At 38.7% G+C, this 22,807-nt stretch overlaps 1 long non-coding RNA gene across 1 annotated transcript in view; it reads right to left on the bottom strand.

Moving 5' to 3' along the window:
• LOC126390033 (uncharacterized) overlaps positions 1-22,807 on the bottom strand; it is a 77,315-nt gene that overhangs the window by 31,721 nt on the left and 22,787 nt on the right. Inside the window, exon 2 of the long non-coding RNA XR_007569916.1 lies at positions 13,719-13,799. This is a non-coding gene — a long non-coding RNA (uncharacterized LOC126390033). The remainder of the gene's footprint in view (positions 1-13,718; positions 13,800-22,807) is intronic.

Here is a 22,807-nt window from a genome sequence, read left to right as displayed (position 1 = left end):
GCCCTGCATAGGCTTTACCACTCTCCTTCCCCGAGGCAGCACACTGAAATCTATATACAGAAATGGCTGATAAGGATGAGCTACCGTCTTTTGTCGGACCATTTATAGAAGACCATCTGCATCCACTTTTCTTGAGCACCTGACAATGACTATTGACAATCTAAATTGAATTTGTGAAGTGAGCATATATCTTCCGGGAAAACCTCCTGAATGATAGCCTCGCTGCTGAATTCCTGCCAGGTTTTGGTAGCACAGCGGTGCTGTTCTCTGAGTGGATTTAATGGTTGCATCAGAGTGCAGATTATACTTTGTTCAGTCTGTCCCTACCTGCTACGAATTTATTGCTCGCTAGCCAGCTGTCTGCAGACATCAGGCCAGTGCCAAGTCCAGTCAAGAAACACAAACAGCAGGAGAGGATGAATTGGCGTGCCAATTTTTCTACTCTATCTGTCTTGAAACTAAAGTTTCATTTAAGTGGATGTCTGCTGAAGCAACAGCTGTATGGAATAACCTGTATTTTTTAATTACGCATATCAATGGCAGCCGTGCAGATTGTTCAGGTCTTTTATCATTCTTGCTCACCTTTCATGTAGGCTACATTTAGTCCTGAAAAATATGAAAATATGATGTTTCAATTTCCCTTAGTTATATTTTATCATTTTTTCTACCCAGTTTTCTACCCCAAAGATGTTAAATCAAAATCTTCACAGAAAGCTGCTTGGCTTTAGAGCTGCCATGATTAATCAATAAATCTTAGTTTTCAACTTTTAAATTATTCACCAACTAATATGATAATTAATAAATTGATGTGAGTGAATTTTAAGAGAGAAAAGTCAAAATTCTCTTAAATATGAATATTTTCTGGTTTATTTCCTCCTCTATGAGAGTAAACTCAATATTTTCAGGTTGTGGACAAAAAATTGACAATGTCTTCTTGGGCTTTGAGGGAACACTGACTGCAATTCTTCACCATTTTTTGATATTTTGGAGATCAACCAACCAACAACGTAACTTAGAAAATCATTTGACAGATTAATCAATGATGAAAATAATTGTTAGTTGCAGACAACTTGGCTTACAGCTTTTTTGTGGAGAAGAGAAAAGGGGAAGCAAGCTGTCCCGCACAAGAACACCTTATCTCCAGGGACAAAACTATCAAATAAGGATCTTTACTTACATAATTAACTGCAGAATAAACATCATCAATGTGACCATGCTTGCAAAGAGACAGAAAAAAACGAGCATGAGCAGTGAGCCATTATAAATACATGTAAAGGGGCTAGGTCTAGGGTAAGTCCAACTGCCATTTCACTGCACATAATTTCTATCATCCATGCTTCTATCCATCTATCCATCCATGAAAACCAAAGGAGTGCTCTATCTATGCTTCGTTGGGCTAAAAGGCTACAATGTTGCTGCTGACAGCCCCCAGTTCAAGCTGTCACTACACTCCAGGGCCAAATGGTTGCTACTTAAAAATACCGACAACATAGTGCTCCCACTGGGGTTTGATTGATATGGGCTCCTGGTGGCCTGTAACGATAAAAACACTACTGCTTCTTCTTTTAAAACCATAGTTGAAAATAATCTGTCACAAAAAAAGTGCAAAATGCAACATCCCAAAACACTTTTCACTGAAAGCCAAATTAATAGAGGTTTTGGTTTCAGTTAAGTGAGCAGGAGTGGGTTGGGTTAAGTGAGAACATTGTGTCTTTTACTTAATGTGGAAAACTGAAGAATAATTACAACTAATTCTAACATGAGCTATTTTTAAAATGTTGCTCGTGGTACTGGATCAAATTGAATAGACCAATTGCAACAGAATGGCTAAATATTAAATCAAAAGTCCCAGTTTCAAAAATGTCTGGAAATCTGCCAACTAAAGCCACGGAAAATGCTGTTTGCCCAAGCTTAGTATAATACCAAAATCATCTGCCACTCCACTGACTTTGGCAAAAATGGCACGAATTGGAGCTAGGGCAGGTGTAAGAGCAAGGAAATTGACTGGTGCCCAACAAAAATGTAAACTGCAACGATGTTTGCACTAGTATGCTAATACAGCACCAAAACCACAGCTAAATCCTTCCACATCCACAAACCATGAGGGAACCATCGGGGATGCCATCACCACACGCTCTGCAGCCTCCAACTTTGAGCTGCTCTCTGGGAAAATGGACAGTTGCAAAGCAGCAGCCAAAAATGTACGAAGCACAAATGAGGCAAATGGGGACTAAATTGCAATGCACAGATTGAGGAAACTGTCTGGATTACATTTCACCGGAATTGCACCCAATAGAATTTCATGTAACAAATAAATAAAATTGATTGACTGATGGTTTAAGTTGCATTCACACAAAAATATAGATGTGTTTCTGCCTTGCCCCTGGCTCAGCATTTGGCATGCTATTGCCTCATGTGGTGCTTTTTAAAACACACACACACATATACAAACACAGAGAGCACCAAACATAGATTGCATCAATTGTCAGTATATTGTGGTATAACTACATCAGGGATGAGGGGACTGAAGCAGAGAGAGATGGAGTGATAGACGGATGGAACCAAAGTAACATATTGTGACAAGTCAATTTCACCCGCTCACAGGGGAACAATGAAGCAAAAAACCTCTATTTGTAACAGTGTGTTTAGACACACACAAACACTCGCTGGTGCCACCTTACCAGCAATTTTTCACTTATATCAAAAACAGCTTTCAAAGAATTCACCTGAAACCAAAACATACAGAAACAAAAACTTTAGAAGTGATGAGAAATATGCACCCATTTCAAATGTTATCACTCGACTGAATTAGTGGTTATCAGCCTTATAGGTATGGGCTAGATGGGGCCTGCTACATCTTCTAGTAGGTTCAGAAGGTCGTTATCAGTTGTCATTGGAAGCAGTTTGCTTAAGTTTCACTTTTAGCTTCATTATGTAGTTAGGTTTAGAGAGGGAGATCATTGTTTGTGTTAAAATAAGCACGTTTGGGGATGTAACATAGCCTTAAGTGACAAATTTGCGCATGTCAGCTAAAATAAGTCGACGCTGATTTTTATTTTCCACACACCGGACACAAATCCCGCTCTCCTGGGTGAAAGTCCAGTGTTTGTTCGATCAACCCCCCTCCTCAACCTCCTCCATATGCAGATTTTCTTGCTCTTTGTACTGGCAATACTTCACCCGACTTCCTCTTTTGCTCCAGTCATAATCACTACACCTACTGGATGTTGCAGCCGAACAATAAACACAGCCATTTCATGGACTGATAACGGCTTACTGGACCTACCAGTTGGTGTAGCAGGCCCCGTCTGACCCATAGTTATAAGGCTGATAACCACCGATAACGCCTATTCAACTGAGTGAAGATGTTTGAAGCAAGGTAAATGTGAAGAAGAAAAAAAAAAAAAAAACCTTGAGGAGAATGTGACATGAGGACAGGAGATGTTTTTGCAATGAGTCTAAAGTGTGTGCCTGCATGTGTGTGTGTGTGTGAACCAAAGAGAGTGAGTGTGTGGAAATGATTGCGCAGAAATTAGGTGATTTGCCTATGAGCAAATGTTCAGCCATCAACGCAGCCCGCGACACACACACACACACACACACACACACACACACACACACACACACACACACACACACACACACGCTCTGTCATTAACCATAGTCTACAGCTCTCTCACTCAAACCAACCAAACACATCATTATACAGTCAAAGTCATCTAGGAGCAACCAAACCATTACATATGCCAATTATTAATGTGTTTTCATTCAATTACACACACACTCACATTTACAAATAAGAAGTGCGGACTGTGACAATGCGCTATGCTGCTGGAATGTTTCACTAACCAAGGTAATCAGGAACCATTATCATCAACCACATCCAAACTGTTTATTTTGATCAATGCACACATGTGCTGTACAACAACATGATACCTGTTGAGTTCCCATGGTAACAGCCTTTCTACTCATGTTCCTTCTACTGCAATCATATCTTGATTGCAATGAAGACATTTCTTTGTCTTGTTGTAAGTTGAATTTTTGCTCAGGAAAAACGTGGATGAAATTAGCAGGAATATTTGCAAGTTATTTGCTGAGAAGGAGCTTGTGTAGTTGGGGTAACATGCTGAAATAATAAGAGATATTTGTATTAAAAAAATCAATAATATGATAAAGTGATTATATATATTAATTGAAGGAACAAAAGACGAGGTAGCTCAAATTACAATAAAAAAAAAGCTATAGGAAAAAAAAAACTCAATGCAGAAACGTACTCACATAGCCCCTTTGAATGCTAAAATATATACTTACTATCGATACCATTGAATGTTAAGATTTTTCCTTTTTTATGTCATTGTATTTACCTCCTAATTCTTATTTAGTATCATTGGAAAGTTCTTACGAAATATATCTGACAGATTCATTATTTTTTTTCTCCTCATAAAAATATTAGTATTATTATTATTTAATTTATTTATTTATTTTTATCATCAAGAATTTGGACTTATATTTGGCATTGTGTAAATTTAACCAAGGACCTAAATTTGCTCTTAGATTTAAATTGATTGAAATGTTGATCGCATTAACAATTTCATCAAATCTTCCACAAATTCTATAAGCATTAACCAGAGTTTTGTCGCTGTAGGCAAACATATGGAATACATTATTTTCCATAGCACAGGCAGTTCAAAGCCAGTTATTTTAGCTTTGCCATTTCTTACACATCCCAGCTATATCTTTTAGTCTTTCTCTGAATTCCTCCCTTTCCCCTCTCCCTGCTTATTCTTTCCAGCACTCCATCTATCGCTCTCTAATATTCCTTCTTTACCTCTTCCTCACTCGCCATCTCTCTGTAGGATTGACTGAAGACTTTGGTTTACATCTCGCTGCCTCTGTGTGTGTGTCAGAGTAAGGACAGTAAGGATCTGTGGCTGGGAACAAACACCATTTCCCATTAGTTGTGTGCTAACACAGAAACAACTCTGTTGGGTGTGTGCATGTGTGCGTGTGTGTGTGTGTGTGTGTGCGCAGCCTAAATGATGTGTTAGCCCCAGTTACTCGTGTCTCAGTTGTGAGATCTATCATCAAAGAGTGAGGGGGTTTGGGCTAGCAGAGAGAGAAACAGGCAGAGGGAGAGACAAAGTGAGAGAAATAATAGACAGAGACTCATCTTCACTTCTCATTGAGACCCTATAAAAAAGCAACATGAATGCTAGAAGAGATGGAGGTAAAGAAGAAGCAAGCAAGATGGAGAGCACATAAGAGACCACCTACAGTAAATTGCCTGTACATTTACAATGTATAGTTGCTGTCATTTTCCTCATTCAGTGAGTTCATGAAATGCTTTTAGTGGTATAGTATTGATGCTGTCGTGATTTGAAATATTTAGTCAGGAACACACAAATGAGAATTGCACATCGATCTAAATTTAAACGATAAAGGGCCGACTGCGCAGTGTGCACTTGTCCCATAGCAACCAAGGCTAAGAGCAAATCTACACAACAAAAGAGAGCATGCTGAGGCACTGAACTGGTAATGCATGTGCTCCTGCATGGACATAACAGGAAGAAAGGGGTCATTCAGCAGTAGTCTGCTGATCATTCTATATATAGTTGTACTTTGTGTGTAATTATGTGCAATTATTCAGCTGAACCCTAGTCATGTTAGACCTTTTTGTTTTAATCTGTGAGCAAGCCTTTGATACATGCTCAAACAGGATTTGATGCTGCATAACGCTCCAGGTCCAATCACTCATGAATGCAGCCACAAACAATGGAAATAATGCAACTGTAAACCATGTCAACAAATGAACAAAGCAAACAAAACACCCAGCCACTTCTGCCGTGTAAAACCCTCTCCACTTCACTACTGTATTAAGAAAATCACCACACATCAATTACATATTCAATCAATGCAATTAGCAATTAGCCTCCTAATTAGCAATTAAGTGTACCATTACATCAACAATATGCTAACGAGACCTTGCTAATAACTAGCAGGATTCTCATCAACAGGGGGCTTTGATTGCTGTAGTCATGGAGGGCCTTAGTAGGCTTTTGTTCTCTGTAATGAATGAACATGTGAGATGTGTAAGACGTGTTGAATGGAATGAACAGCAGCATAGAGCTACATGGAATCAAACACAGTCAAGTTCAAGAGTACAAACAAGAACACACACCAACAAATGAACAGTTATGAGTAATTCTGCAGTGTATTTAATCTATACTCTCACTGTCAAGTGTGGAACCAAGGTCAAAATGTCGACTCGGATCGTGATTGCCAAGACCGACATATACCGTAAAAAAAAGGTAACGAGGTGGTATAATCAAACCACAAGTTACGGACAACAAAAGTATTTGTTAAAGGAATAAAAACGATGGTTCATTAAAGTCAGCTCATCCTGAATAAACACCAGAAAAATGTGCAGCCCAACACAAGTGAACCATGAACACCATTCAATATGTGGATTGTCCAGAGAGCAGCAGTTTACTGTTTCCTCACATGAATCATTTCTTTCTGCAGGATGAATTGACTCTTAGTTGTGCATTCATCCAGTAACCCAAGATAAAAAGGAGCTTATAATTACAGGAAATCTAATTATCATGTCACAAAAAAACCACAGTGAGATATACAATAGTTTAATGAGTGTTAAATGTTACTTAAAAATCAACTCAAGTGTGCAGGTGGAATGAAAAATCCTATGTTTTCTTGCACCGTGGTAAAAGTACATCTAACATACTGCATCATGTTACCATATGATCATTAAGCTTTTAAGAGACGTTATTTTTGTGTGCATGGTGTGATGAAAATAAATGCCATGATATTTAAGACCTGGCACAAGTCAATGAACAGAGCAAGCTTAAATCCTACTAATCCCAGACGCCAAAGTGGCATTCAATATTGCGGACAAATTCCGTATCGCATCAACAAAGCAGTACAAGATTTTTTTAAAATGTCAGCAGAATACTGTTCTATATTTGGATGCATTGAAAGACTGAGTGTTTAGATATGTGGGTGAGTGTGTTTGAGATCTCATTTTGGGTATGTGAGCATGTATATACTGTATGTAGGTGCAGGTTTGGATGAGTCTCAGTGCTTGTGCTTGTTTGTGAGTGTGTGTGTGTGTGTGTGTGTATAAATATTTCAAACTAAAAAAAGATCTGTGTGTTAAATCTGTGTGCATCCTCTTCAACAGGAACATCTCTAAACTCTGTCATGATGTTGTATCACTATAGCATGCAGGAAAACACAAAATGGGTAAAGACAGTGCTTTTATCTCAACTGGTTGAGATAAAACAAACAAGTGGGTGTGTCGCTGAAATAGAATAACTCTGCGGATGACCTAGTTAAGTAATGCTGTTTACAATTTACAATAAAAATCTGGCACTTTGTCAGTTGCTTGTGGTCCGTGCTTTTTCCCTCTGCCCTGTCACAGTACAGTCCAGTGCACCTGCTGCACCACCACTCGACTCTTCTGACAAAGAGTCAATCACACGGGAGGCAGCGGAGGAGGTTGGACCAGCCTCTGGTTCAAAAGTAGTTTAACAGACTCGACTGAGAGTGTTGGAATGAAGAAAAACAAGCTGCTCTGTATTGCCTTTCTCTGCTCTTCCGTTGACCTTCTCTGATTGTATTACAGTTAGCTTTATAGTTAGGTATTTTTGAGACAAGATTCTGTTTACAGCCCGTCATGCTGCTTCCTGTTGCTTTCTGTGTAATGACACAGCTATAACAGTGCAGTGACCCCCTTCAACAACTTGCGAGTGGACTCAGGGCCTTGTCGACTGATAACTCCAGTAATCGAGAAGGCAGCAGGCCTAACTGTGACTAGGGTTGCAGTGACATACCAGTTTTAAGGTACATCATGATATTAAAGTTTACGGTTATAATACCGTGCACATTTGCTTATCTATGGTGATGAAAAAAAGTGTAACTGAACAGAGAATCTCACCATTTTTTGGATATTTTCAAATACTTTTTACACATACTTGGATTAAAAATGGTTTCAGGTTTCAACTATAGTAATAAAAAGTTTATTCAACCAAAAAATAACCCTTGTGCTTTCCTTTCTTTAAGGGTCATTCTGACTGATACTAATATAAAATTGGTAATACCGTGAAACTGCAATATTTCCTGAGACCAAACTCTCATAGAGTTGCAACCCTAACTGCGGCAAAATATCAAGTTTATCATTATGACAATGAACACTACTTATGAGCTGTAGTTTTGTATCTCTAATACAAACACACACACACACACACGCACCACTTCCTTTGTTATACACACACATAACTACAAAGACACTCCTGTCCTCTCTCTCTATGAATACTTTCCCCACATCCTTTTTGGTCTGTCTGGACATATTTGTTCTAACCTCTCGTTCTTTTAAACAGTTCATTAAACTTGCTGAAACCTCCAGCAGAAGCGGTCATTGATTTAAAAAGTCTGCTCGTCTCCTCCTCTCAGTCAGTATGTGTTGCAAATTTGGTTAGATAGTACCATCCATATTTTAGCTCAAACCAAAGCGAGATAATCAGACTTTGCTTCTTCTCTGAATACCCCAGTGGCTTCCTTTCACTTGGCATCATCAGACCATGATTAGTTAACTTCCAGAATCCTGTTGCTTTCAGGAAAAATAGTAAGAGCAGATTGTGGTCTGGGCAGAAATATACTGTGCAATAAAGAAAAGAACCACAGCACAGTGTGTGTGCATGTGTGTGTGTGTGTGCATGGTGAAAGTACATGTGAAAAATGAGTGAGACAGAAAGAGGGCTGTGATTAACACCTAACAAGAGAATTCTTCATTTTTTTCTCAATACTTCCTGGCCATTTTATTGGTCTTTATGGTCCCACAGGAACCACCTCCCTATAGTTAAAGCCACTTGATTGACTTTTATGCTCCCTCAGGGCAAACCTCAGGGGCCCGAGTCAGGAAGTGAAGAGAGAGAAAAGTGGATTAGTGGGTAACGGTCATTCTTTAGAAATTCGATCGAAATCTGAAATGTACTCCAAGGAAAGAGCTTAAAGTAAAGGAAACAGTTGATAACTTGGCTGTCTGTTTTATGGTTTATGCTGTTGTGTCATAAAGAACAAAGAAAAAGGTTCATCCACCCTCAAAACTCTCATTAAGTTTTTATTGCGCTCATCTTTCTTGGTTTTAAAACTTGTCGACAAGTGATCAACACCAAATGTTAGCGGGGCGGCTCTTTGTCAGCCAGTTCAACTCTAAGACCGTGAGGTGTCTATAAACCTTAAAATGATCTTTAACTTAGAGTAAAGGAATTGCTTTCAATCCTAAAGAACATGCAAGTAATGAAAATGTTAATGTCATTAAACATACAAGATATGTAAAGAACACTAACTGTAATCACCCAGCTGCCATTTGCTTACACTAAAAATAAAACACATTCTTTAGATGGAACCTAAAAACTAAGGCTTATTTGCAATACAATATTCTATGTATGCAGGAATCAAATGCTGCATTCCTTCAATCCATTATGGAAAACCATAGGGTAAAGTCTCTGTTGTCTTTATCTTCGACAATGCAGATTTGTACACCAAGGCGTCAGTGTTAATGTAGCCAATAGCTATTCCAGAATAAAACACCATCCTACACGCTGTGTCTACTATCACAAAAGGTCCAATGGCTTTCAGGATTCTCCACTCATTTATTGCCACATCAACCGAAGCTGACAGCAATTTGTCTCTCTGTACTCAGGTAAACAAATGACAAGCCACTGAAATACAAATAGCTCATATTTACACCCACATACATTTCTCAGTCCGGTATTCGTTCCATTGGACAATCCATTATATGAGTCAAAACCAAAAGCAGTCAGTAAACATGGGTGCAGAGCAGTGGGAGCTTCAGCGTATTTAGAGTGCTAAAAGAAATGAAAATTACAGTAATTACCTTGATTTAACATAGATGTTTGTGCTCAGTCTAATCAGACATAAATAAGTATTAGGAGACTAATTTATGTCGAAAAGAAAAATTAGCATTAAGCTGCTCACACAGCCTGCACCACATTGCCTACACATATCAGAATGTATAGCGTAAGGGTTCTCAACATCTGCCTACTGAGTGTTTCTGCCTGTCTGACAAAAATGCACAGTAATCAGTGGTGCATTGGTAGATGACGAGGTGGGTGTGCTACTATGTAGATGGGTAGGTTACTGAGGAGGAAGTGGCTATACTTTTCTACATATTCCAATGACTTTTAAGCCTAAAGATGAGTATACTGTGCACGGCCAGAAAAGAGGTGGGTATACCCTGTATACCTGCGTACACCCTCCACTACGTCACCAACAGTAATCACTCATGAACAATTAAAATACAAAACAATGAAGCATGAGCATCTCTCATTAGTCTGTTTAGCAGCTTAACTAACCTCACCGTGATTAGAGATCAAAACCACAGGACATGATGCATCAATATGATGCACATTCTTCACAGTCTATATGTTGTTTCATGAACCAGCACTGTCTTTATCTCTCACACAAAGGTCAACAATAAAAGCCTTCTGTTTTTGTAAGAAAAAAAAGGCTCCCATTTAATAAGGACCATGTCAACCTAATGTCACAAACAGTGTGACCTTTTCTGTTCAAAAAGCTATAGTTCATGGATAGGCTACTCTCACAATACTGGAACTTGTAACTTCGATACAAAACCTTGAAAATATCAGTATTCTGTACCATTTTCAACAAAACATGGAAAATTTGAAAAAGGGCATACACTAAAAAAATTATTTAAAAAAAAGAGGTGTGCCATATCATCTCATTCACGATTATACCAGTATAATTTTTTAGATTTTTTTGATATGAAAAAATCATATTGTGATCGTGATATTTTGACTTGTTGACATATTGACGTCATACAGTTACCCACGGAAAAAATAAGCATGGCTAAAATGGAAATTATTACCGACTCTGCGATGGTTCCAAAAGAGGAGCAGCTTCAGTAGTATGGAATAAACTGTGGCATCCTGAATGTTTTATGAACAGCACCGGACTTCTCAGACTCTTTTAGCGAGTTACCCCTCAGAGGGAACTCATTCAGCGGCTCCTCTGGCAGCAGCACAGCGGCTCCTCCTCTCCTCTCTTGCAGTGTGCACACAGAAGTAAATGTCATCAAGTGATTGTCATAAATCTTTGGTAACATAAACCTACGTGATGCTCGCGGCTCCACAAAAAACGACATATATGTGAGTATGCAATAGTTCTGGTATCAAAACAGCCTGTCACAGGTTACAGCGTGATGATTAGAGGAGAAATGGCAGAGCATAAAGGTCCAGGTGGGCAAAAAAAAAAAAAAAAAAAAAAAGAACGACACATTTTAGATTTTGCTAAAAGAGAAAAAAAAAATGCCTGTTGATTTCTACAGACCCCATGGTACATTTTTTTGTATTTGGGAACTGTTTATTGTGTAATTTGTGGTAGATTTCATTTTCTTGAACTATTAATATTGTATACAGAATTTGAATCTCACTCTGAGTTACTGTTGATGTTCACAAACTAAAGAAATAAGAAATAACTTTTGTTTAGTTTTTACTGAATATTTGAAGGCAAACTGTTGGGTTAACATGTAAAACAATATCACTTATTCTGTTACAATTTTATTTTCATAAATAAATACTTTTTTTTTGCTACTAATTTGTCATATCAAGAATACTGTAATTGTAAAACACTGACATTATTTTATGGCCAGATTGCCCACCCCTAATTGAAAGATAAATATAACAAGTCTATGACATGACAAACACACAAAGACTTTTCTTGGTTAGTAGCAGAGAGCAGCTAAATGATCGCAGTAAAGATTAACAATAAGAGAGTGGGAAAGAGCGGCTGTTAGCGGTGTACTGATGCTGCGGAACAAGAGTATTGAAACTGTTTTGAATATTCAGAATCAATATGTAAGATGAGACGACATCTTACTCTCGCTCCAACCTCTAACACCTTATCTCAAAAAGTAAAATGGGAAAAAAGGGTTCACATGTCTGTATGAAACTGGCACAACTATAAATAATATGGACTTCACTTTTAACACTTTTTTTAAAAAAAAATGTGTGTGTGTGTGTGTGTGCATAAGTGCGTGCGTGTGTGTGTGTGTTTGTTGTCCAGCGTAAAATGCCAATGTACCCACTTGGGAGAGAAGAGTAGATCGACCAAACAGAAAAACTGTCTATGTGGACATTATTCCAAAATCACTGTGTGTGTGTGTGTGTGTGGGTGTGTATTCCTTTGTGTATGCACGTGTAAGTCAGAGCATACTGTGCTGTTTAGATCGCTATGGGACTTTTTAGTGTTTTGGTCAGACAGCATCATATATCATGGTGGTTTTATAACCCAAAGAGCTGTCTGAAAAAGAGCAAGAGAAGAGGGGAGGAGATAAGAGGAGGAGAGGCTGGAAGGAGACAAGAGAACAGCGAGAGGAAGACAACATGGAGGAGGCCACTTGAAAATTTTCAGTTCAACAGATGTGAGAAAAAAAGGCTTTCTGTCTTTGATATTCGCTTTCGTACCCCTTAAGCCTCAAACGCATCACAAAAAGATAGAAATAAAAAAAAAAAGAGTATTGTCATTCGGTAAAATATTATTTTGCAGATGTTGTTCACAGTGTTGACATTTTAGCTTTGTTCATTTATTAACAAGGGGCTGCTGGATCTCTTCTGATGTTTACTGTCATTATCATCAATAATATCTGTATACATTATGTAGGTCATCACTATTTACTCACAAGCAGATGTAGAGTGAGAAGTGAGAGCAGTATTCACCATCAAGCAATAACCAGCAGAAAAACTATGGCCTATTCTTGTCAGATATCTATTATGTTATTTATTCCACTCAAAGACAATGTTCACATGTAAGCTGATAAGTTGAATAATTATCTGTCCATCAGTCTAAAAATACACAGACTGATGTGATGTATTTATAATTGTTAAATGCTAATACACGCATGTATACAGTACATGAGCCATAATGAACACTGTGTTTGTACAGTATGTTTGTACATGTGAGTTTTATGTGTTTATGTGTATGTTATATTATATGTTATATTTTGTCTTTACATAAAGCACCCTGAACTGTTTTTGTATGATATGGTGCTAAACAAATAAATTGAAACTGAACGGAATTGAATTTTGCCAGATTTACGAGTTCTGAAATAATGGCGACAACTCTACGCTGCAAAACATGCAAATAAAACCAACAGGAAAAAAAATAACCACAAAAAAAATAAAAAAAATAATGTTTATCGAATTTTTCAGACATCCTCCTCCCCCTTTCTTTTCCCAGCTCTGTGTGTTCAGGACAGTGGTGATAAGCTGAAGCTTTTAGCCGGCTGACAGAGTAAAGCATGAATGAAATGAAAACTGAATAATGTGCTCCAGCTCTGTGTGTTGGGTGTTTATGGCTTTATACGCTACTTCTTGGGAGTTCCACCAACTCCCCGTGCAACAAATGAGAGCCAATACGGTCTAAAGAGCTAAACGAAGCCAGTTGTCCTCTGGACTGAGTGGGCTGTGCGCACACACACACACAAGCAAGCATATACACACACACACACACACACACACACAAATATAAGCATGCTGGCCTATTTGGCAACTGTTGCTCTTTGCCAACCCTTGCAGCAGACATACTGTAGTGTGAGTGTGAGTGTGAGTGTGTGTGTGTGTGTGTGTGTGTGTGTGTGTGTGTGTGCAGTCATACATCATTACCTGTGCTGGCAGGTGTGAGGCAGAGGGGAGTCTCACGTTGAAGCATCAGTGTCGTTCAGGACCATACAGCCGTACACAGCGCTAAAGAAACAGAAACGTACCAGTAAGTAAGGAGTCAGGATCCTACTGGTACCAGTATGTGGCCTAGTGTGGCCATGACTTTTATTTCTGATAAGCTAGGCCTGGGTGTTTGTTTGTTTGTTTGTCAATTTTATAATAAAAAGAGACAACCCTTTTTTGAGGCCAGAAATGCAGAATTTATTCAAAAGCCTAGCGCGTTACATTTCAGTCCAGTAACCATCAAGACCAGGGGTGTCAAAGTCATTTTTGTTCACGGGCCACGTACAGTCCGATTTAATTGCAGGTTGGGCAGACCAGTAAAACCACTGCATAATATCCTATAAATAACAAACACCTCCATTTTCCCTTTTTTTTTTTTAGTTTAAAGAAGTACATTTAAAAAAATGCTAATCCACTTACAAAACAGATGACACACAGTCTGTGATGTATCCAGAAGAATAAAACTGCAATTTCAACAACACTTCTCAGTTTTTCCATATTCAGTCAATCGTCTACTCACTGTCATCACTTAAGCAATATCACACGAGAGGGAGTGATGTTGTACTGTGATATCGTCACGGCTGTGATTCGGTCGTAGGCCAACAGGCCTACAACAGTTCAACAGTTAAATAAGCAAGGCTGATTAAGACATGTTGAAAAATGAGGACAAAATAGATAATTTAAGCATTTTATTTGTCTTCCGCCAACAAAAATAGTTCCCTCAGGACTCCGCTGTCACCGTTGCTATGTAACGCAGACATGGTGCGCCAGGCACTTACTCTTTATACACATTTATCTGCACGTTTCCATTAATTGTGCAGCCGGTGAAATAAGTCTCTGGTGACTGCATGGTGGACTGTCGCTTCACAGGCACAGCCGACTCTGCCTTCTGATCTGACAGTATGTTGCTTTTCTCCAAGTCATTGAGCTCCGCTGATGAAACACTGACAAACCTGGATGTGTGCTCAGATGGATTCAGCTTCTCCTCTCCCTCATCTTCCTCTGATGACCATTCATAGTTCAATTCAAAACTTATTTTAGGAAATAAATCCATATTTTTGGCTGTTTGACAGTGGATGAATTAATTAGCCTACAACGCAACTGCTGACCTAACTGACACTAACCGTCAGTTTTGATTTGATTGTTGATTGCAATCAGCTGTGAGGCGGAGTGATACATACACAGTGAAATAACCGTGATGTTGTACTCCAATATCGTCACGGTTTTACTGTCTCTCGACCAATCAGATGGCAGGGCCGGAACTAACTGTTGTATAAATGTGCATTGTTCTATACATTGCCTCTCCTGTGTAGTTACATCACCGGACCAAACTAAAGTGACAGAAAATAACTGTATTCTGGTCGGGGTGGAAAAACCTCTGAAGCAGCATTTTTGCATGAAGAAAGCTACTCCATTTTTAACTTGCTTCTAAAACCTGTCACCTCTTAGCCTTCACAAGTGCATAACTATAAGTTGTGCAAAGACTGGACCCTTTGGCGGGCCGGTTCTGGCCCCCGGCTTGTGTGTTTGACACCCCTGATCTAGAAGACATTTTGAATGAGCTCTGTTAGTGTTTCACTGTGTTTTGTTTCTAGTTCAGATATTTTTTTTAAATCTTATAACATCAATATTTGCTCTGTTAAAAACAGGGAGGCTCAGATTGCCAGGGATCTTAAGAGAAACATGATTCTTGTTGAGCTTGTTGCGAAATGATCTAAAGCACATAGAAGGCTCAGATTGCAACAAATTTTAGGAGAGGCAGGATGCTTTCTAAACTAAAACTAAAGCTGAAACTTGTTCCTGATTATTTATGTAAAAAAGTAAACATATATGAAGGCAAGAGATTTGTCTTCTGGCGCACTGACAGAGAACGAAAAACACAGGGTACCAAATTACAAAGAGATGCACTGTTTCTGCAAGTTCAAAGATTTTTGCTGCTGGTGTGATCTCGTTTTTTTTCTCCCTCCATGTCTCCCCTCAACGACACATACAGTAAATCAAGCATTTGCCCTTTTACCCAGGGGCAGAAGTAACTTGACTGAACCCTCTGGTTACCACGCCAAGTCACCGCAAAGCAAGCACTGAGTGTGCTGCAAAAGGAGCAAAGGAGCAAGTTCACCTCCTGGGCACTACTGAGCAAGGAACCAAACCCCCAACTGCTCAGGCGCGACCCAATGAGGCAGCACCTTTGCTCTGACATCTCTCTGTATGTTAATACCTGTGTGTATTTTGGGCCTGTGTGTAATAATAACAAATTGAGTATAACTGAATTTGCCCGACAGCAATTGATTAAGTATTCCTTAGTCTTCTTCTTCTTTGACAAACTGTGTTATCTATCGTGTTTAAGTACTTTTACTTCCTTTATATTAGGTAGCACTTAATCTCTATAAACAGATATCTGCATTTTTATACAGAATTTAAGGGAATGGTAGAGTATTTTGGTATCAGAAACATTCTAGTTTCTGTTTTTAGTCAGAGTATTGACCAGTCACGCTGAAGCAGGCTTTGGTTGCCTGCAGGTAAACAGTTTGTGTGAGAAGCAAAGAAGGCACACTGGCTGAAATGCAATCTAGAAAACCAATGGCTATTGTCTGATAGCGATTTAGCTTTTTATTAGCTTTTACCTGATTAATCTGCATTGATATGCAGATGGTAATTAAACTAAATGTTGTCTGGACCTGTCTTAAGTTGTTAATCAAACCATAAACAATGAGCAGCGCATAACAAAGGAAGTCCTGGCCCTGATGTCTGCTGGTTTCTCTGGATCTCTCTAAATACTGGCCGTTGCCTCCAGAGGCTTTACTGTCATCAGACGATAGCTAATGGTTTCCGGGACTGGGTAGCACACTATGGACATGTTTTGTGGTTATTGTAGTTTCTTTAAATGGTTATGTCTCAGACTATCCCCCTGTGTGTCAGAGCCTGATCAGCCACTATATAGAGCATGTTTCCACCATGTCTCAGTCTGTCAGGTCAGTTTGTGCTGCTCAGTTTTCTTCTGTTAGTATTTCAGTCTAGTTCTGTTTTGCTGACCTCATTTATGGGCCCAGAGTTATTTTCAGAAGTATTTTTTTTTTTTTTTGGCCTTTTGCTTTTTGTAAGTAAAAATGGAAAACATCTTTTTTAAAAAAGCACATCTCTATCTCTCTGGTCTAACCGCTTGGTCTAAAACACAAGGGGCTTCTTCTAAATGTCAAATTCCATATAAATAAGAGACTAAATATGACAAAAAATAAGCCCAACTGTGTTAGGAAATCAAATAGGAGGCATGGATGGATTGTGTGGTAACACAATCTTACATACCGTTGAGGAGCAGATTTACATTAAAGTGTAATTATTCAAATACTCAGGGGTAACACACATGTAGCAGTGCACACTGTAATGGCAGTGGAGGTTCAGTTTACAGTACTGTGCATGGCTAACATATTTTGCTGTTTCATAAAATGAAATTAGCAAGCACAACCACCCAAACCTGATTAGCCTCCTTTGAGTGTCCACAAATACCAAGCCTGATCCAATATTTATTCTAATTATATGTCTATACATTTCCCTAAATACTGTAATTGAGCAGCACAGCTCAGTTTTAGCCTAACTTAGGTCTACAACAACATTATTGAGGCAGCTTAGATATTTTACATTTTGCATTGTGTCATGTAGTGTTCTGCACGATATATGTACAGAGAGGAGTGTCAGTCTGTGAATGTTGTAAATGACAGAAAGGTCATGTGCCGCATGTGCAGTGGACAGCTTCATTTTTCAACATGAACAAAACTAGACAAGCCACAGAGGGATGTCACAACATTGCCGGAATACTGGGGATTCATACCAATTTGTGTGCTTATTTTTTAAACCATCAGACTCACTTCAGTAAGTGACTTTGCCAGCTGCTGGGTGTGTGTTTTACTACTTACTTACTTACTTTAACAGCCAGTCACAGTGCTGTGCACCAAAAACCAGTTCAATGGAAATGGATTTGGTATAGCTGTTAATGATCCGTTAAAAGATGTCTTGTTTGGCCCTGAACCTGATTCCTGCAGATTGGCTCAGGAATCTGTGAAACTGTTAGATGGTTGATGATTGTGCTAGCACACAGGAACATCAAAAGCTTGAATATAATGAACACTTTTCTTTTTCAATGAATCCGGGCTCAGCTACCACGTCCTCCTGGGACACTTCGGCTAACACTGGGCTGGGTGGTGAAGCCTTCAGACTCTCACGGAAATAAATGGAGGTGTTAACTTGCTGTTTCCCAGTCTGAAAGGGCCTGGCCTGTACTCACAGTCAGGGTACGTGTGTGTGTGTGTGTGTGTGTGGTCAGCTAGCCTGTTAAAAATTCAGTACCTTCACTAGTTGGCACCAAAAATGTTTGTTAGAGGAAAACAGGAGGATTTTGGAAATGCAAGTGAGACTAACCAGCAGCTCTGATTAGGGCTGGGCAATATGACGGTATATAGTGTACAATGGTAGAAATGTGTTCACTGGTAAAGATTTGGTAATACTGTTTTTACCACAGGTGCTATTTTGGGCAGGCTTTGTAGCAAATCAAGGCTGGATTCTCACATGATGTTGTGAGTCACACAATATCTCCGGATCTTGCAATCTCCCAAATCCAGCTGCCTCGAGAGATAATGAGGTTTGGGCAGACATGGAAAAAGGAAATTGAAGTTGTAAATTCAAAAACCTTGAACTCTTGAAATCATAATTTTTAGGAACCTTAGAGTTTCCACTTAGAATACATTTTTGTTTTATTGTTTCCTGTCTTTTGTTTCAACTCAAGTGTTGTGTCTTGCGAGGTGGTTGTTTTTTTTTTCTTGTATGGAAGTTCCAACTAAAAGAAAAAAGATAACCAAACGGAAGGTGTGATTATTTTAAACCATGTCCTAACTGAATTTACAGAATAATTCCTGTATTACTGTTGCCATGTTATAAAATTAAATGTAGACAATTTTGACCATGTTGCCCAACCCTAGCTTTGATCACCAACTCTCTTTCTCTCTCTCTTTCACACACACACACACACACACACACACACACACACACACACACACACACACACACACACATACACCAACATGTGCTCTCAGCCTCATACACACGCATGTTTCCCGCTAGGCTGAACGAGAGAGGTGCTGTAGGCTTGTCATTAGTTGGGCGCACAGGAGATCTTGAGAAGCCTAAATGTACGTGTGTGTATGTGTGTTTCCGTTTGTCAATTTGCATGCACACTCGTGCATGAGGGAGTTACCGTGTGTGTGTGTGTGTGTGTGTGTGTGTGTAAGAGAGAGAGAAAGAGAGTTGGTGATCAAAGCTAAGTTATTTGTTAACTTTCATATAGTGAGTGATTGTCAGGTTTTGTAGGATAACGTGCAAATGTTCATAATGTATACTGTAAACTGCCACACATTTCAGCGCCATTTAAAACAAGATTTAGTTACTGAAAATTGTGATTAACGATTTCAAATGGCTTTTATAAAAGTCTTTTTCTTACTTTCAGACTAGCCGTCTAGTCGAACTTTAAAGGTCCATTTAAATGTCCCGGAAATTATATAAACATAAATTATATCATAACTATAAACATAAACGTACTAGTACAATACGATAATAATGCAGACTTACAAAATTCAACTTAAACATCACAATTGACTTTTCCTAAGAGCAATCTTTGTCATTCATTTAAAATTGATTTCACACCTGTAATTTTATTCATTTGGTCCAACAAAAGCAACAACAGCAAAAAAAAAAAAGATGCATCACTGCCAAGATGTTTAACATGATGTCACATCAACTGAGAGTGAGTCATAGATTGGGTAATTTCAAGGACCGTCATCCTGCATCATTTGCGTGACATGGTCCCATGTGGTGGGTCATGCACGTCACGCAGCACTTTCCTAAACCTATGTATGTGTTTATTCGACTTATGTCACAATGAGTTCACTGATTGTAAGTAGTATTAGTAGAGACTGCAACTGAACGTATGTTGTGAATACAGACGAGTCAGAATAGGACAAAAACAGGCACCTTCTATTGTAACATTACTAAAAGAGATAACTTAATAAGAAATTGATGTAATTGTAACTTTATACCTGCAGTACAATAACATATATGCTATCACCGAACAATGTGGGTGGTCCACTTCGCTGTCACACCATGAACAAACCGCATCCGAGTTTGCTTGGAGGAGACTCACTTTTTTTCAGGTGGGCTTGGTTCAGTTGACAGCTTTCACACCACCAAAATATAATCTGAACAAAGTGTTCATTTTAACTAAACCAAACATGTCAGGTGTGAAAGCCCCCTCAGAGAAAATTACTATTAAGGCAAACCTAACAAGCAAGTATTTGCAACTTCTTCTCAAAATGTGTTTCATTGCACTGTACTTCCATGTCTATAAAATCTATTAAAGCTGCCATTCAGTCACTTTCTCTCTGCTCTGAAAAGCCGGAGCTGTGCTTTCCCTTGACGTGCCTTTGTGTTTTTCTAGAATAGCAAGAGAGAGGAAACGGAGAGACATGCTGGCATTGCCTGTGCATACACGTTACTATGTATAAATTGTCCAATATTAGCTCATTGCAGATATATCAATGTCGGCAGAAATAAAGGATAATAAAGGATATAAATGACAAAAATTCACATACAGACCTACTAAAGGTATGGTTTAAAACAATGTCTCCATTCACCAGAGAGTACTATAGGCTACATGTCTCAGTCATAATTGTGAAAAAATAAAAAATAAAACAAAAGTAAAAAATAAATAAATAAAAAAAGGTTGATGTTATGATTTATGTAAAGATAATGAATATAAATATTGGTATCTGCCTAGACAATCCTGTATCATTTAGGCCAGTGGTTCCCAACTGGTGGGTTGTGGTCCAAAAATGGGTCGCGAGTCCATTCTGAATGGATCGCAAGTGACTCGCCTACCTCTCTACGCCTAAGCACAGAGCTTTTACTTTAAGGTGCTGATTCCTGCTGAAGAGTGAGTGAGTAACGGACAGCGCCTTGACAGAAACAGCAAAGTAGCTCGAGGACATGGCCAAACCCAAGTATGACACTGAATCTATTGAACTGTGTGGACCTTGAACTAATGACAATGGAGAAATCTGGACCCCGTGGTTGGACCAGTTGGGAACCACTGATTTTAGGCATTTGTATGTGTATTATTTGTGTACGTGTACTAACTTCGCCAAAATCTGACATAACATAGGAGGTGATTAAATATAAATGTATCCACAACTGCTTTTTGTGGGGGGGGGGGGGGGGGCAAACACAAAAAAAAAAAAAAACAAGAGCCATTTAGTAATTCCTTTACAATATTGTTTTTCAGCATGGAAAATCCATTAAACTCACCATGCCCTTGTATGCAGGATAACAATAACTACAACAACAATACTATTAATACCAATATTAATTCAGTGTTCCACAGACAACCAGTGATATTTCCCAAGCTGTTTCTGTCAAACACACGCACTCCTGGTGCATCAAAGATAAAGTTGTACTCCATTATTTTCAGACATTTCAAGACTACTAATACAAGAGCAATTACAGCCTGTAGGCAAGAAAATCCACTTTGAGAACAACTGGCACCATGTACAAAGGAACAATACTTAATTTAAGAAGTGGGAATGTTAGAAATAATACCAATACTAATAACGTGGGAAGAATGAAACACTGACTGGAACGATTAAAAGGAGAATGCAGATTAATGGGCTAATAACTGATTCACAGAGCTGCAGAAAAAAAAGGAAAAACCTATCAATAAGCAGCAGATGAAAATGAAAACAAAGAATAGAGCTGCATTTGTATTCACATTTTTAAGAACTCTCCAAACTACAAATGCATCAGCAATTACCTAACTACCAAAAGTACAGTAATCAATTATCAATTAATTAACTTGAGCATAAAGTCAAGACAACAACTTTTTACATGGGTCCCTGCATCCAGGACATATTCCATTCCATTCAAGGTAATAATTGTATGTAATTACTGTACACGCCAAGAACAAAAGTAAAACAATAAATTCAGTAAGTTAAAGCTTTACTTTGAAATAACTACGACGTGTTAACATGTTTATTTCAAATAAATACAGTATGTAGCAGCAGAGGCTCCAAATGTACAAATTTTCCATTTGAATATTAAATATCTAACACTGCCACATCTTTAGGATTTGTCAGACCATACTAAGTAGCTTTATAGTAAATTTCTTTCAATTTCTAAACACATTTCACACTTGCAGCTTTCACACAATTTGTCTCGTTGCTGCCACTGTTAATCCTCAAGAAAATATATCTGTTTGTTGAAGGAGGAGTTGTGCTGTGACAGAAAGGTTTAAGGAACACTGCACCTCTGTGAAGAAGCAGAAAAGGAGCTGAGGAGGATTGCACCCCTCTAATACAGGCCACTCACACGATGTACCCCGCCGACGACATGTTCGACCTGTGTCTCATCCCGTCATACATGACTACTGTCACAAGTTCATCTTTAGGTCTTGCTGTTCACAGAGTCAGAAACAGAAGTCTGCACCTGTTCCATACAGCATCACTGCCAAACCATAGAATTGCATTAAACTGAACACTGTAACCCAAGATTCACACCAGAGGTGAGATGTCAGCGGTGTGTAAGCACTATGGACTGATCCATCTGTTGAATCAACGCTGACCCAGTTAGACATCACTTCTAACCTCAGATCAAGTTGTCCTTTCTCCACTGCAGCTCCCAAGAAGGTGAAAGGACAGCCATCTGCCAAATTGTTTTCACTGTTGCCAACTCCTCAGTAAGAAAAGTAGCTATTGGCTGTCCTAAAAGTCGCTAGAAGTCGCTAAATGACGCCATCGCCTAATTTGCATAATTGCCCATATGCATGTAATTGTAATGGCTGCTGTAGGAGAGAGGAATAACGTCGTGGGAGAGAAAAAACTGAGTAAAAAAACACCCTGAATATGTTTAGAACTACAAATGAACCTTCTTTCAGTGATTTATATTAGACAAAGAAAATTTTACATTTACATCCCACCCTGACTGTAAACCAGGTC

The sequence above is a fragment of the Epinephelus moara genome, chromosome 5 (genome assembly GCF_006386435.1).
Source record: "Epinephelus moara isolate mb chromosome 5, YSFRI_EMoa_1.0, whole genome shotgun sequence".
In the NCBI taxonomy this organism is placed as follows: Eukaryota; Metazoa; Chordata; class Actinopteri; order Perciformes; family Serranidae; genus Epinephelus; species Epinephelus moara.
This window is presented reverse-complemented; position numbering and strand designations above follow the sequence as displayed.